Consider the following 16,951-nt stretch of genomic DNA (forward strand, 5'->3'; position numbering starts at 1 on the left):
AGTCTAACTTTCTTCTCATTTGCAGTAATGCATAACAGAGATTGGACTATAAAATTCATCTTTATCTTAAAACAGCTGCGATATCACTATGTACCTAAAACAGAAGGTTTGCTCACAGGTATATCTTATATTTGAATTAAGGAATTTTGATGCATTTAATTTTTTTATCATCTACTCACTAGATACACACATGCACACACACACACACACACACAGTAAAAGCAATGACTTTAATCTATTTGACACATCCATCTCTCTGCAAAGACTATTGTAAAATCATAAACAGTTCTTTGGGCTTATTTTACTTTTGGAAAATCTTAAAAGATAATCCATACCACCTATATACTTTAAGCCTGAATTCACAATAGACTCAGAGTTCTATTTTTTAAAGCTTGTAAATATGTATTTAGAAAAGACTAGAAGTGAGGAAATTTCTACTGCTTTTTTAAAAATATTTTTTCTTTTAAATTACTGGTCTGAGAGGGAGGAAAAAAATCACTTCTGTGCTTGGCATTTCTGCTTACTGATCCATAAACGGAAGTTGTGTTGAATTTTTTTTTCCAGACTAAAAAATAGCAAACCTATAGCTGTGTTCCTTCTTCTGTTTACCTCTCTTTTATGACAAGAATGAAGATAATGACCAAAATATATGCCATGCTTAAATGTTGTCAGAAATTCGTCATATTTATATTCTTTACGGACTCCACTGTCCATAGTGATTTAATACTACATTAAAGTCAAACCGGGGAGGACATCATAAACAGCTCTTGTTTAAAGGACATTGTGAAGGAGAGCCTTTAATCTGATTGATGAAATAAATGGAAAGTAATCTATCCTCTATTCAACAGCTTGTTGATGATATGAAAGAATTCCTACTCAAGCAAGCAAGGCTTTAAAGAGAAAGACCTCTTTCATCCTGTCAGCCTCTCATTTTTAGAAAAAAGTTAAGTTTTTCATCATGGTTCAGGGGAGTCCTTGTAAAACGTTCATTGAAAATTTAAGAGCAATTACAGTGTCAGACAGCTAGAAAAATTGCTTTTACTGAGTGAGAGTTCTCTGACAGATGCATTGTGGGAGAATTGATTCTTTCTAAGGGATAAGTGAATTGTCATTGTTAGCCTCTTCTCATGACATCTAGCTAGATGTCATCTGCTTTGTAACAGAAGATTTGAATCAGACAACTGTACTCAACACTAGACAGTGTCTAGATTAGTTCTGCAAAGAAATAAGGCTTTGCTCTGCATGGCATCCACTGAGCTTTTAAAGATTACAGATGAGCAAGGGTTTCAAAAAAAAAAAAAAAGAAAGTTAGAAAAATCAAAAACAAAGCTTTATAGCCACTTCAGAAAGCCTGGATGTTTAACCTGTAAGGAAGTCTGTCAAATCCTTGTGGAAACCATATAGAGAAAAGATCAATAGGATACCTACTGGCTCCATTAGCTTGATGTAAAAGGGGGAGAGGGAAGCTGCTCTTCCACAAGAGAAACTACATTATTCCAGGGATTATGCGGGATCAGTTCACTTTGCAGAGAAGAAGAAGAGAAAATGAATGAAGATTCTTGGTGGGCCAGGACTGGAAAGAAAGGGCTTGACAGGTAATATAACTGGTGCTAAGAAAGCGGCTTATTGACTGGGAGGTGTCTCTAATTAGATGTTCATTTGCATAGGGGAAGGTGCCAGTTCTAATCTGGAGTAAGGCTGGAGGAGATGTGCAGTAAAATGGCTGTCACTCAATCTGCTGCAAGCTAAGTTGAACATAATTCGTGAATTTTGTTATTTACCCTGACTTTTGGAGTCAGGGAATATACTTGCTGTGGAAAAATATGCATTTTAATGAATAAAATAACTCTCCACGTGTCATAAATGTTTACAACCTCATGCACGTTAACCCTTGAATTCAGAGCGAAATATTTGGCTATGTACACATGGATGAAAATATTTAGTACAACTTGATGGTTTAAAAAGAAAAGGAGAAAAAAGTTTCGGTGTTTGTAAAAAGATTATTTCCACAGTGAATTTTTTTTATTGGGTATTTTATTATTGCGGATGTATGTTTTATTATAACATTTATATTTAAACAAGTTTATTGTTAACAAACATTGTTCACAAAATTAGTTTTTGGGTATTTTCAATTAAACTCAGTTGAACATAATACTATCGGGTAGGTAAACCATGGGTCATTTCCATTTGGAGGACATGGCTGGCACTGGCCAAAATATATCTTTCTATTCAGAGAATGGTCTGGAAATCAATTTTTGTATAATTGTGTCCCTCTTTCCCAGTAACTTGTGCACTTTAAGTCCAACAGCTTTATGATACTATTTTTAGAAATTTGTCTCAACTTGAAGCAAAATTGCCAGAGATTAACTATTTAACTTTCTCCTTTCTTTGACTTATTTCATTTATCTTAAGTTTTTTTATGGATTAAAACATTCATAAGAATCTGTAGAAACACAAAAGTGCCAGCACACCCTTTGCAAGAAAAGCTTTTGTCTTCCCAAAACAGTGGCCTGTGTCTGTATTCCTGTTCCGAGCATTCTTACCATTTATGTTTCCCTGGAGCCCTTTATCAATGTTTATTTGAGTCCTCAAATGAATTGATAATGATTCAAAAGGGCACACTTGAATTCCGCCAGTAGAGTGCAGTTAAAATTAACACACAAATCTGACGGCGTTCATTTCTGGTGTTTTCCTTTTAATATCCCCACACATTTGTTTTACTCAGGTTGGCAAAGCGCATTTAAGTAGTTTACTAACAACTGAATTATTTCATGTGTCTCCACCCTAAGCAGTAATACATTATTCAGTGAATTGCATACATGGAGAGGAGTATGTTATCCAGTCAATGGTGTTACAATTCAAAGTGTTTGGCATGATCAATATCACAATATATACTAGGTTTACTTACTTGATTGCACAGAATTTTGTAAGTATAAATCTGACAGTGAAATAATGTGGTTAAACTAAATGCCACAAACACAGAAATGTTGCATCTATCAGATATTTAAAAACGAATAGGCAACAGAAATTATGTTTTTCCCGATTTCATAGAGCACATTCCTATAGGATGCTTTTGTAATGAGATCATTTACAGTTAGCAAATGGCAGAAAGAAACTGAATAGAATATTTTACAATACATTACAAAAGATAAGCCAATTCAAAAGTGTATAAATAGAAACATGAAATACTTTTACACAAAATTTGTTTTTAACTTGTTGGAAAACATTACAAGATATTCTCAGCCCCAAAGTAAAGGCACTTGTAAAGGGGTAAAGCTATATTAGGTCATAGGATCTAAGTGCTCCTTAACTCAACAATCTAAAATATGGAACAAACACAATCAAGAGGCATTTATCTATCAGCAATTGAGCAATCTAAGGCCACTCATGAGAAGACAGATGAATAAACTTTTGAAATCTATTTTTATCAGTGATCTTCATAATCCATATAAAATACGCTATGATCATACATTCTGTTAAATGGTTTTTTCCCAGTGGAAAATATATTTCACTTCCATTTTCCCTATTGGTTCATTTTACCCAAAATTATTTCTGACTAAAATTGACAGCAGTTAAAGAATACTACCTCTCTCCTTTCAGATGCATTTTGGTATACTTAAGTGGATAGAAGTCTTGAGTTTTAAACACTTTATGAGGAAAAATGTAACAGAAGATAATTATTTTAATAGTCACCTTCAAATTTTCAGAGAATTGTAAAAATTGCTTATGTTAATCTGTCACCCTTAACATATAGAAAGAATCAGGGCACCTGGGTGGCTCACTTGGTGAAGTATCCAACTCTCGATTTCTACCTCAGGGTCATGGACTGGAGTGCCATGACAGGTTTTGCGCTCAGCAGGAAGTCTGCTTGAGGATTCTCTCTCTCCCTCTGCTCCTCTCCCCCCTCACACTCTCTCTAAGAAAGTAAATAAAGAAATAAAATCTTAAAAGAAAAAAGATGTATAGAAAGAATCAGTAAGTATCCGTTGATGAGTCCTTGGAGGTCCACGGTCCTTTATTACAATAGCCACCATTGAAACTAGATGTATTTCACTTTGCCGTTGTTATTAACAAGCTGTTGTACTATATTGGGGCATATCCTCTGCAATTTATGAGAGGAAGGTCAGAAAAAAAAATTCCTAATGTTTATTGTGAGATTTTTATGATTACTCCATGTTTATTAAACACACACACACACACACACACAAAATAAATGCTGTGTAATATTTATGGTGGAATGAATGGCTTTACTCAGCAAACAGCTGCCCCAGTTGAATATGAAATAACTTGTCTGTATCTGTTTGTGTAACTTTCCATCTGTGGCAAAGTTCTAGTGTCACATCATGAAAGTCTCAGTAGAGTAGACTTTTTTCTTCCCCAATATGAGTACAAGATTACTTTAATCTTTTTTCTTCTATGAGAAAAGATAAATGTTATCTGCTGTATATACCTGATGAAACACTTATCTATTTTGATAATTAATGAATCCATTTTAAGCACATGTTATACTATCCATCTTTTGTGGTTCAAAAATGGATGACAGTATGATTATGTCTTTGTGAGATAAGAAAATGTGTGTATTCTTAGATCATCTGGCTTTTAAAATACCAGCAATGTAAAACTGTGGCAAATTAGTTGTTTTTCTTAATCAGGACTTCAAATTTGGAACTTCTGTCTATCTTATTGAATGAATATATATTCCATCATAGTTGATAATTTAAAAAAATGAACTACACTGAAGTTAACTATACTAGTGATTTATTCTTATTTTATATGTTTATCTATTTTTCTAAAATGTGTAACATAAAATATTTCTCTGGGCAGAGTTGATGTAGATAGGAGCAAAAGATGTAGTCAACACTATTTATTCATCTGGGAAGAAAGTGTTAAGAATGGAAGCCACATGGACCCCTTCAGAGCGTCACTCCTGCCAGTGGTTCTGATGAGCAGGAACTTAGAATAGTCAGCATTTGTTAACAATGCACCCTTCACTCTAAGTGTAGCTATACTGTGGAGTTAGCCAGCACAGTTGTGACCTCAGTTTGAAGAGGCAGGATGAAACTAAATAAAATGTTTTTAAGAGTTAGAAATTTTTTATTCTTAAACTTAGAAAATTAAAGATAAACTTAAGATATTATTTTATATTCCTATAGAGGATGTCTAATACCTTATCTTATATCTTATATCTTAAACATATTTAAGATAATAAAGACCCAAAAAGTTTTTTTCCAGGATACTCTTTCTCCTCATCCCATCATTTAAGTCTTACCTAAAATTTTGAAAGTTCTTCCGTAAATTCATAAAAACACATTGCCCCTGGTCACGTTACCCTGTACATGAAGTTAAAAAAAAATTAACCACTGGATAACTTTATAATAATGTTCTAAAATACAGTAAAATCAGATGATGTAAGAAGTAAAAGTATGTCAGACCAAAAATTGTCGTCATAAAAGTTTGAACTTTTATGAAGTGTCATAAAAGTTTGAACAAATTGGAATTAATCAATTAAATAAAACTTTTGCAAAGCACTTACAAAGCCACATAGTCTCATAGGATGTGATACACGTGTCCACATCGCCTGACAGAACAGCATTCATATAAATCAGTTGAAAGCAAAGACAAAAGGCAAAACATGCCCAGACTGTCAATTTGTGTTTAATATATTATAGAAATTGCAATGTCTTTTCATTGAAATATATTTTATGTGGGAGAGGACAGAGGAGGGCGTAATATATTCCAAGACCAAGTAAATGTCTCTTTCAAGCTCCTTACATTGAGTTCACTCACTCACATTTTTTTTTGTTTTTGTTTTTGTTTTTTAAATTTTAACTAACAAGATGGATTCTTTTCTTTTGAACCAGTTATTTTACAACATTGGGCAGTAGAGTGGGAAATGATGAGAGCAAAAGCTGCTTAAATATTGAGCGTTCTCTACTGGAGCCTTTTTGTTATCATCTTCTGTTGTAATGGCATGCTACCATTGGGATTTGCTTTCCCAAAGTGATTAAAGAAATAGAGAGATAGAAAGAGGGAACTGGTTACAGTAGTGATAACAGGCTATCTCTATGGGTTATATTTAAAGCTGTGAAGACACTAAATTCTTCTCTTAAAAACACATTGTTCTTTGTGATGTGTCTTACAGACATGAAGAATGACAAATTGTGTGTCATATCAGGAATTCCTTATATAATTGTGAATTACTTTATTCATTGAAAATTATTCTCTAATTAAAAAGAACTTGGTATAGTTTTAAATTATGTATGCTATCATATTGAAGTATGTCAAATATTTTTAACTGCTGATCAACAAGACCTTAGCTTATGTAGCATTTCCAAAGTCATTTGACTTAGAGCCTTTATTCAAAAAATGTCTATCTAGATGGACAATATTTCAGAGAAATACATGTTGGAAAATGCTATTCCATTACAGCAGTAGATGACAAGGTCTATACCTTGCAAGATACACATTATACACACATAAGGCAGCTTGGGAGGGGGGACAAAGCATTTGATCACAGTGCATATAGTTCTAAATTTCAGAGACTGCAAACTAAAAGAGTTTTCCAAAGTCTTGACTTTGTTATGGAAACCATTCTAGAAGTTACTGCTGAAAGAACTGGCTGGCATATTTTAAATTCTATATTTTATGAGTATCAAGAATTCATAGAAATGAAAAAGAAAGAATTCATAGAAAAAATTTTTTTTCCTTCTTTCAGTTCTTTTTATCAGGCACTTAGCACTATATGCTTTAAAATAGTCTCTTTGCTTCCAATTACATCCTCATTGAAAACTGTTTCAACTTGCATCATATTAAACTTCTTAAGATACCACATATTTTAAGATAAAATATAATCAAGGACTAAAACAAGTAGTGAAGATTATAAGATCTCTAAAGAAAACAGAAATCACTGTGCCCCAGAATGCTTAGCAAAAGTCCTTAGGAAGAGTGTGAGTAAAGGTACTACACAAATCCTACAGCGAAGGATATCATGGTCAGGAACATGCATGAGGAAGTTCTCTAAAGACTGTCAGTATAAAACCTAAAATGATATGACAATGTAACCACAGTGTAGTTTTTGGTGTTGTCAATATCTGATCACTAAAACCATCTTGAAAATCTGAACTCAATATGGGTGAGAAGAATGTCTCTATACTTCCTGTTCCCTGATCATCCCTTGTATTCTCCTTTATAAAAAAATACAATAGGTTCCTGTTACTCTGATCCTTGGATTGTGTCAAGAACAAGACATCCAGTGGAAAGGATTCTTGTCCAAGTCTGCAAATGCCTATGCATGAACTCGAACTCTGTTTCTATAGCCCTGCATATGTATGCCCCCAGAATTATACCAAGCTATGATAATATATGCCCGACCCAATTTATAAGGAGAGATTTATAGAGTGCCTTTCTTCTTAGGAGCAGAACACAATCTGGACTGAGCCCTACCACAAAGAGTTTTTCCTTATTTATTTACTGTGTCACACTTTCAAATGCTACTCACTATCCACTCCATTCACCAATAGTCACTTGAGTCACTTGAGATTTTGTGGATAAACTGTCCACCCTTAATTTATATATTGTTTTATAATCGCAGCATTGCTTTATAAAGTATTGGCAATTACTGTGTTTAAGTGAACCATATGAATTAAAGTAGTAGTTTCCTATTTCATTAATTTAATTAATTCAAACCTAAGTAATCTTTGTCTTCAATCCCTAAATTTCCTCATTCCTCTCTTGATATGCATTTCATTTACTACACACACACACACACACACACACACACACAATTTGCTGGCTAGCCTCAGCCTTCAGAAATTGTCAGGTTTCCAGAAAGAGTCTGACATAAAAACAGCCTACTAAGAATCTTGACAGTTGATGTGGTCCTAGTATATCCAATAGTTACAAATACAGTTCCAAAATGGTCACAAAATGGGGGCTATATTTAGTGAACTCTGATCATTATTCTTAGGACATGATGTGGAACTCTGTGCTAGGTGGTAACATCCCCAATTCATGTGCAACAGCTTCACATTACACAATAGAGTTTTAAGAATGGAGAAAAGTGATCAGTTGGGATGGTAAGCTACAGAGATGAGAAAGTGGTGGCAGCTGTGACCACAATGGAAGTGATTTGCAGTAGGGTTGATGGCAATAATAGCAACAACTGTTTCTTATTCCAACCAGTGCCAGGCAGCAAATTGCAGACACTCAGACAATGGAAAGTGTTAAAAAGATAAAAGATAAAGCAGCTTGGCACTTGAGTAGATAACTGGATGCTAGGGAGAAGCAGCCAATTGCAACCTGATCCATATCCCCTAAAAGGTTTCACTGTGTCATCTGTGGGCATGCCAATCACTGGAATTCAGAAGCCTTGAAGATGCACAACAGTACAGTGAAAGACAAAGTGGTACTTAGTAATGGGAACTTGGGTTTGGAAATGAGATTCAGTTATTTTACTAGTTTTGTCACTTTAGGCCATCCTTTAGCCTCAATTTCCAAATCTGTAAATTACGATCAATTTATATGCCTCCTAGGTTTATTATAAGTATGAAATGAAACCACGTGTGTATAGTACAAAGCAGAAAGCAAATAATAAATACTTAAAAATTGTATTGTTGTGTCATTTAGCTCTGGGCTCCCTGTCTTATGAAAACTATCCTTATAGAAAATACTTTGGAAACTCCAACAATAAATTGTGTTAATTAGAAGTTATGTTGAACATGTACAATGCAAATTATTATTTAAACCAATACCACAGAAATTTATTTATTCATTCAGTATCTGGTGGTAGGTGTTCAATGTGAGTAATTTAGAAGTAATTGAAAGTTATTTTCTAATACTTATATTATATTTTGGTCATTTGGTTTGAAAACCTCTATAAAGGTGAACTTTTCCATATTTACCTGGAAAAAAGTCAACATAATGAATTAGATGTCTGTTTTGGACAAATAATGCTCTAAATAGTGACAGACTGTTGCCATTTGTGGGATTTTTTTTTTTTTTTTTGGTCTGGTTTCAGGATTTTTTTCTTTGTCTCTAATCTTTTCTTCTCACCTATCATCACATACTACTGAGTCTATGTCTCCAAAATGCAACACAATAAAACTCCGAAGCAGACCACAAGCATCCCCCTGAAACAAGCATGCTCATTCACAGTAAGTGTCATCCATCAATTACCGATTAGAAAATCATAACCACCAAACCTGTTTAGATTTTTGGTAAAATACAAGTTCACAGGATCTGATGAACAGAAATGTAAAGACATTTTTAGGAAGTTATACAAGTTTCGATGTAGAGAATTAAGATATTTATTTGACTTCTCACAAGACATTTTTTATTCCTTATCTGTGGGTTCTCAACTGTGTTCCAGAGAAGCAGGTATGTCAGATGAATCATCTTCAGACAAGTGAACTATAACGATCTATTTGCTTTGCTGTAATAAAAATAATTTCTTGTCTAAAAAAATATAATATTATTTGTTTATTAAAGCAAAACTTTTTCCTCTTATATTTGTAGAAAAAGCTAAACAATTCTGCTCACATTTTCTTGCATCAGTTTGTAGATGTTTTTCCAGGTGCTTTTGGGGAGAAAAGCAATTGCCAAAAAATGGACATCATGTAATCACCCAGTCGGTTTGGGCATTTATGTGATTCTCCCTAGTAGGTCAGCGGACTGTGTCAAATTGAATAGAACAAAAGATAAATCTTCAAAATTGTCTGAAGGGCACAGATATTATTATATGAATACATATATGTATACATATACATGATATTCTGCTGAGCTTTTAGAATTTCCATCTGGTGCTTAGAAGGTCCCTTGACCTTAGGATTTGGCAGCCCCTGTGAATTCATCTGTATCACATCCATATTGAGTCACAGAAACTGAACCGGGGTAGACCAGGTTAGTGTCTTCGACATTCTCAGGCACATTCCTAGCATCCTGAGTAATGTAGAGCAGATCTGTTGTTTCTAAAACTCCAATTTGGTCACGCCATTCTCCTTCTTAAAATCTTATAAAGATGGGACGTGGTAGAGAGTTCCTTCACTATCGGCCGCCGACTATCATCTAGATCCATTTCTCCTTCCACACCCGCCTTATACAAGTCACACAAATGCCTTACTCTTCAGTTACATCAAAGGGCCTAGAGTCCCTGAACACCAACCATTATGACTCGGGGCTTTCAAACATATAGTCTCTTATTCCTAGAAATCCTTTTGTTCTGCAAGCTCTTTCCTTCCTCACCTTGTTATGCTCCATTGCTGTGTCCCTGCCCCCTTCTACCTACAAGTGATTATTCTCTATGTGTCTTTTGAGTCTTATCTGGAACGTCATCTCATCTAAAAAGGTTTTCTAATTCATTCCCAATTGCTAAGCAGTTTCAGTGATTCTCTTACGTTCTGTAATTTCTTATGCTTCAATTCATCATAACACCTAGAACAATACAATATAGCCCCACTACTCTCTATTGATTTTTTTTTCTTTATTAAACTGTGAGTGATCTGCAGCCAAGGACCACCCTTCAGTTTATATGTCCCTAACACAGTATATGCAATGTAGTGAGTGTTTAGTAAATGTCTGTTGATTGAGGGAGTTCATCAAGAGATTTTTGTTAAATGCAGTTGACAATCTCTTTCATTTCATTCTTATGCCTAACCCAATCAGATTTTTAAAAACAGAATAACATGTAAATTACTGTCTAGAGTTTATATTTATTCATTCCAGAATGGCTAGTGGTCATTTTCTAAAACTTCATATTCCCTTTCTCCTTTTAACAGGTTCTCATTTTATTAATTATTTAAAGAATTTCAAAGATTGTGTTCTTTTTCTTCTAGAGTGGGTTAGATGCTTACGATTCTGGGAAAACATAAATTGTATCTGTAAGAGTCAGCCAAAAGGAGCAGTGAGGAATGAAAAATATAATCATGTTAACCTCACAGCCAAAACTAGGGCCAGATAAAGTAGTGCCTGTGTATGTTACAAATACCCTTGAAACTATTAGCCTAAAGTGAGAAAATAAGAAAGACTCTTTGGAGAGGACGATTTTGACACATATCTGAAGAAGAAAATGGTTATGGGTAGGAGAAGAATAATGACGTTCCCTAGGCTAAAGAAATAAGCAAAGATTCTAAAAAGTTGAAGAAAGATGATGCAGAATGAAATGAAATTAGTTGTATGATGAAGAGTGTTGAAAATGTCTGATCTTTTACATTCTATTTCCATTCTTATAAAACTCACTTCTATTCATCATATACACAATGCATATTTCACTAGATTATCCATACTCAAGCTATTAGTCACTCAGAGTCCTAAAAAGCTTTTGGCAGTACTTTTGCATATACCTTAATGATGAACACTTATTCTAAAATGAAAGCATAAAAAATGAAGAACAAATATCATATATTAATATGTTTTTATCTTGGAGCAAAATAAATTTATGTAGCTTTCAGGTTCAGAATACTAATGGACACTGAACAATATTCAGAATATTTTTGATACAATAGGCATAAGACATGCAAAAGATCTCACATTCATATCCACTACCTCCCCTGCCCCCAAATTACAATCTTTTTGAAAATTAAGAGGGTTGAATGTCTGCATTCTGGAGCAGTTCCCCTGTATGTACTCTCAGAGGAATGTAAAGTCTCCCTAACTCATAAATTCTGGTGGCTCACTCCATCATGACAATGAACGGCCTGTGAGATTTTCTCTTCTATGTCTGATCAGACTGGTTTCGAGTGGCTGCTTTCCAGAAATTCCCTGCTAGAACAGGATCGCCTCACACTCAAGTCTGGACACAGAACCACTAGACACAAAGTTGCTCAAGAGAAATAGTTATTTGGTATAAGTGAAGACAGATGAGATTGAACAGTATCTTCTATGTTAAAAGAATATGACTAAAGAGAGACAGAAAAATGCTGTAAAACCCAAATGATATCATGAGCCACTCCACATGTGAAGAAATAGAAGGGCAGACCATGGGGCACAGAGTGGAAATCTTCCAGGAGAGAAAACCTGAGATTAAATGAATACCAGTGACAGCCCTGAAAGGAAAGCCAAGTCCCAGAACAGAATCCCTCAGAAGCAGAGAGGAAGTCACTCCTGTAAAAAGCACTTTGCTAGAGTCATTTAGGTATTTGTCTGTATCTCTAATAGCCTAAGACCATGATAACAGAAAGAGTCTTCATTTTGTTCATTTTTGTACCATCAGTACTTAGCACAGCACCCAGCATGTGGACACTGTGCAGTAAATATTAAGTGAATCCATGAGTGAATCAGTGATTGATTCACTTTAGCCTGGAAGCCCTACTATGGACTCTGTGATAAAAAAAAAAATTATAATGACAATTATGATAACTAATTCTCACACATTTTTATTGCCAAGCATGTGTTAAGCACATTAAGTGCATTATCTGACTTGCCCTCACAACTCTAAGATCAAGACTACTAATATTCCCCATATTACAGACAAGAAAATTAAGATCTAGAGAGTTAAGAGAAATTCCCTATATCACATAGCTTAATAAATTTGGAAGCTGGGGGGCACTTGGGTAGCTTAGTCAGTTAAATGTCTGACTCTTGGTTCTGGCTCAGGTCATGATCTCATGGGTTGTGGGATCAAGCCCCAAGTCAGACTTTGTGCTCAGCAGGGAGTCTACTTGAAGATTCTTTCCCTCTGTCCCTCCCTCTGTGCATGTGTTCTCTCTCTCTCTCTCTCAAATAAATAAATAAATAAATAAATAAATCTTTTTAAAAATTGGAAACTGGTGTTTTAGTTGAGGTTCATATAATTCCAAAGACTGAGCTCAACCTTAATTTAATACTAATGGCTTCTGGCAGTTAGTTTCTTGATATTCTTAGGATATATTGATAAAATAAAACAATTATTTGTTGAGAACTTACTAAGCTTGAATAGCTGTGCACAAAATTTTATTCCAGTGACAATAACTGCCTTTCCTCATTTATTGAGGTTTACCATTGTACAGTTAGGAACTGTTATCATAAACCTGGCTTCAAGATCATTAGTATGAAAATAAAAACAGTTCATAACAGTAGAAATTAAAGTATAAATTTTTATTCATTAAAATTTAATTCAAGATTAAACTTACAAATTGCTGATTCTTTTTACTAATGAAGGGAAGACACCAAGTGAAGGGCCTTTGATGACTAGGTCCTGAGCAGCACTCCAGGGGTATGTGTAAAATGAGCCAAATCTGAGTGTGAAGTGAGAACAGCGACAGTCCATATGCAACCATTCATCCTGGTGTCAGAAAGATGGCATGAGAGCAGGCACCAGGTAGGTCTCAGCAGGAGCACCTCCCAGCCCAGCCCAAGGCTGGTTCTTTCAATATTGTGGTCTGAAGGGAAGGGCAGGGTAAAGGCTCATCTACCACCTGTTGCTGGACACAATAAGTGATAGGGAGAGCCTTAGGGATTCTGATTACTGACTCTCTTTGGTAGGAAGTATTGTGAACAGAACTTTTTTGTTGTCTTTACAAAGAGATCTGTTCTGTGGGATTCTTATTGAAATATACAGAAGAGCTTGGGTATCAGGATTTCGAAGAAACAGAATCTTCAGGGCTGGATAAAATAAGTACGGGAATGAAGATGAAACAACAGAGGAAAGAAATCTCCGAAAGCAAATCTTATTCTAATTCTGGAATTTTAGGCAACTGGAATGTTAGTGGCTATGTAGTATCACAGCCTCTAGCCACGTGTAGCACTTGAAAACCTGAGATGTGGCTTGCTTGAGTTGAGGTGAACTCTAAGTGAAAAATACACACTGGGTTCTGAAGACAGTGTGAAAAAGAGAAAGGAAAGTATTCATGAATTTTTTTTTTCTTGATTATGTGTTGAAATAATATTTTAGGTATAGTTGGTTAAATAAAATGTTATTAAAATTATCACCTGGTTCTTTTTAACTTTTCATGTGACTGCTATAAATTTTAAATTTACATATATGGCTTTTGTTTGCAGCTTACTTTACATGTCCATTAGACAGCACCAGTTTATAGGATGGCTATATAGGTTATGTATAGGATGATGTATTCCTTTTATTTATTCTTACTTCAGCAGGATCTTGAATCCTCTTTAATCTCTAAGTTTTGATTTAGGGAATCTTTAAATCTTTAAATGAATTACAAATAATGTTATCAAGCCTCAAAAAAAAATACTTTTTAGGGGTACCTGGATGGCTCAGTTGGTTACGTGTCCAACTCTTGATCTCAGCTCAGACTTTGATCTTAAGATCGTGAGTTCAAGTCCTGTTTTGGCTCCTCACTGGACATGCAGCCCACTTAAAAAAAAAAAAAATCTTTTTAAATTTCAGAAAGTTACATAAGAAGGTTCTTCATGTATTTTAATATTTTTTTAACTCAGTGTAGCTTTATAAAACCTGAACTCCACAATGTAAACTTGTCAACATCCAGTGTGAAAAAGCTGGAGAAAGAACAATAGCCCTTAATACCAGCAGCTCTTTGGTTTTTTGTGAAAAGAAGGGTTTGATGGAACCAAGATAGAGGTGAAAATATAGAAGTCTATGAAATTATTGGTCCTTTGCCATTGCTATAATTTTCCTCATAAGGTACACTTTATCTGAGAAGGTATATGATATCTACATCAGTCAACATGAAATATGTGTTTTGGGCGAATATTTGTATATGATGCATGTTTAGCCTGAAAATGTACACATGGGCCACAAATTACTAAGATAAAAGATAAAAATTGCATTTTTATAATTTATAGTGGACTTAATTTTTAAAAAAATTTTTATATATCAATCTGGGCATCTGGTGGCAGTAGAATTTTTCCTAGATGGCTTAAATAAAGAGATTCAATGCAGAGCAAGATTAAGAACAAAACAAAACAAGGAACAAACAGCAGCAGCAGTATGTCATTACTGCCATCAAGGCTGAGGAAATAAAACTGTCAAAGAGTTTTACCATAGTGCAAAAAGAGCTTGCGCCATGGAGAAGAGCGTCCTCTGAGCTACCTGTGGTCAGAAATGCAGTGCCACCCAGGGAAGTAGTGGGAAGAAGTATCCTGCACCCATCTGACAATCTACAATATGGGTTGAGCCCCACTGGAAGCTCACCACCTTCATTCTCAGGCACTCAAGAGAAGGTTGGAGAATGAGTGCCAGACAAGTATAGAATAGAGAATGATTAGCATATTTATAAAACACTTTCTATGCAAGATTATTTTGTCTGAGGTCTAAAGCAGTGTGAGTAGGCACAGTGACCAATGGGAAAAATAAAGTGGCATAATAAATCCTAACAGAAAAGTGGTTAATTGAAGAGCATGAATGTGGGATAAGTTAGGCAATGGCAGTGGAAATCCAAGAGAGTCATAATGTTAGAGGAAGATAAAAGAATATGTGTGAGACATGGAGAGATTTCCATGCTTAAGTTTCTCTTTTGATTAATTTAGGAACACAGATTATAATTTATTGCAATGAATCAGAATTAAAATAAAAGATAATGAGGACGAATTATATATCTCAACAATGTGAAATGAATAATATGGGAGAAACTGACAAAAAATGAAAATTTAATAATTAGGGAACCCCATTTTCCACTTTTGACATTGGACATCTTTTTTAATCCTATTAATGATTTGGGGTTAGTTAAAACTGGAGAAAATTTTAAGTCTCAAGTATAAAATTGCATAGGTAATTCATTACTTTATCATAGAAAAATACCCTATAAAATCTAATTTTAGAAATGAACAAAATGCATTTTAAAAAACAGAAATATGTACATAAAACTTAGTACTAAACTAAAAGTTTAGTACTAGTCTCTAAACATTTCTTATGTTGTAAGTGAACAGACCTTAACTTGAGAATGGTCCTCCTCCTCTATTCCCTCACAGTGAGCCTTCAGAAAACCTTTCCTCACTATCCTCACTTGGACCATTCTTACTCTCAGGTGGGGTAAGCCCAGCATCTTAGAATAATATGTGCCATAAATTGTTGAACTAAAAGGAATACTTAGAAAACTGAACTGATAACATACTATTTCTGCCAGTGTTCATTTGAGATTTTGTGATCAGTTATAGGCCCCAACCCAGAAATAACAGTGCTATAATTCTGTAACATTTTTCAGTACACATACTGCTAACACCTAGTCAATCACATATAGAAAACCTCAGTCGTGCTATATGAGATATCTGGTTTAAAGCAAAATCACAGACTTCTGATGTGCTGGCCAACTTTGAAATATAATCCTGAATACAGGGACAACTGACCAACTGGATGAAGATATTTAAAATAATTGTTTTGCAATTTCTGCAAGTCTTTAGGAAAATCTTACAAATCATCAATTCATAGTTGTAGCCATATTATCCGGGTATATTTTTCTACTCAGTGTTCCCCAGATCTCCCTAATCCCCAAACATTCTAAGAATATATAACCTATCTCCCCCAAAATAAATTTATAATCCTGGACCAAGCATCTTAGGATTCTTATTCAGTAAGTCTAATGTAGAGTCCAAGACTATATACGTCCAAGAAATCCACCTGCCCCCACCAGAGGGCTAGCTCAAGGAAAAAATTTTCAATTGAGCAACATTTGGAAATATTTGAATTACACTATTTTAAAGATATACTCTGAAACACTTAATTTTACTATTTATTAAATAAAATTAATTGCTTTCATAAATAAAATTTATGATATATTTTTACACATACTAGAGAAAGATGGTATGCATACCAATTTCTTTTTTTTTTTTTAAAGATTTTTTATTTATTTATCAGAGAGAGAGGGGGAGAGAGCGAGCACAGGCAGACAGAATGGCAGGCAGAGGCAGAGGGAGAAGCAGGCTCCCTGCTGAGCAAGGAGCCCGATGTGGGACTCGATCCCAGGACGCTGGGATCATGACCTGAGCAGAAGGCAGCTGCTTAACCAACTGAGCCACCCAGGCATCCCTGCATACCAATTTCTATTTTCAATAAAAATTG

This window comes from Mustela nivalis (genome assembly GCF_964662115.1).
Source record: "Mustela nivalis genome assembly, chromosome: 3".
Classification (NCBI taxonomy): Eukaryota; Metazoa; Chordata; class Mammalia; order Carnivora; family Mustelidae; genus Mustela; species Mustela nivalis.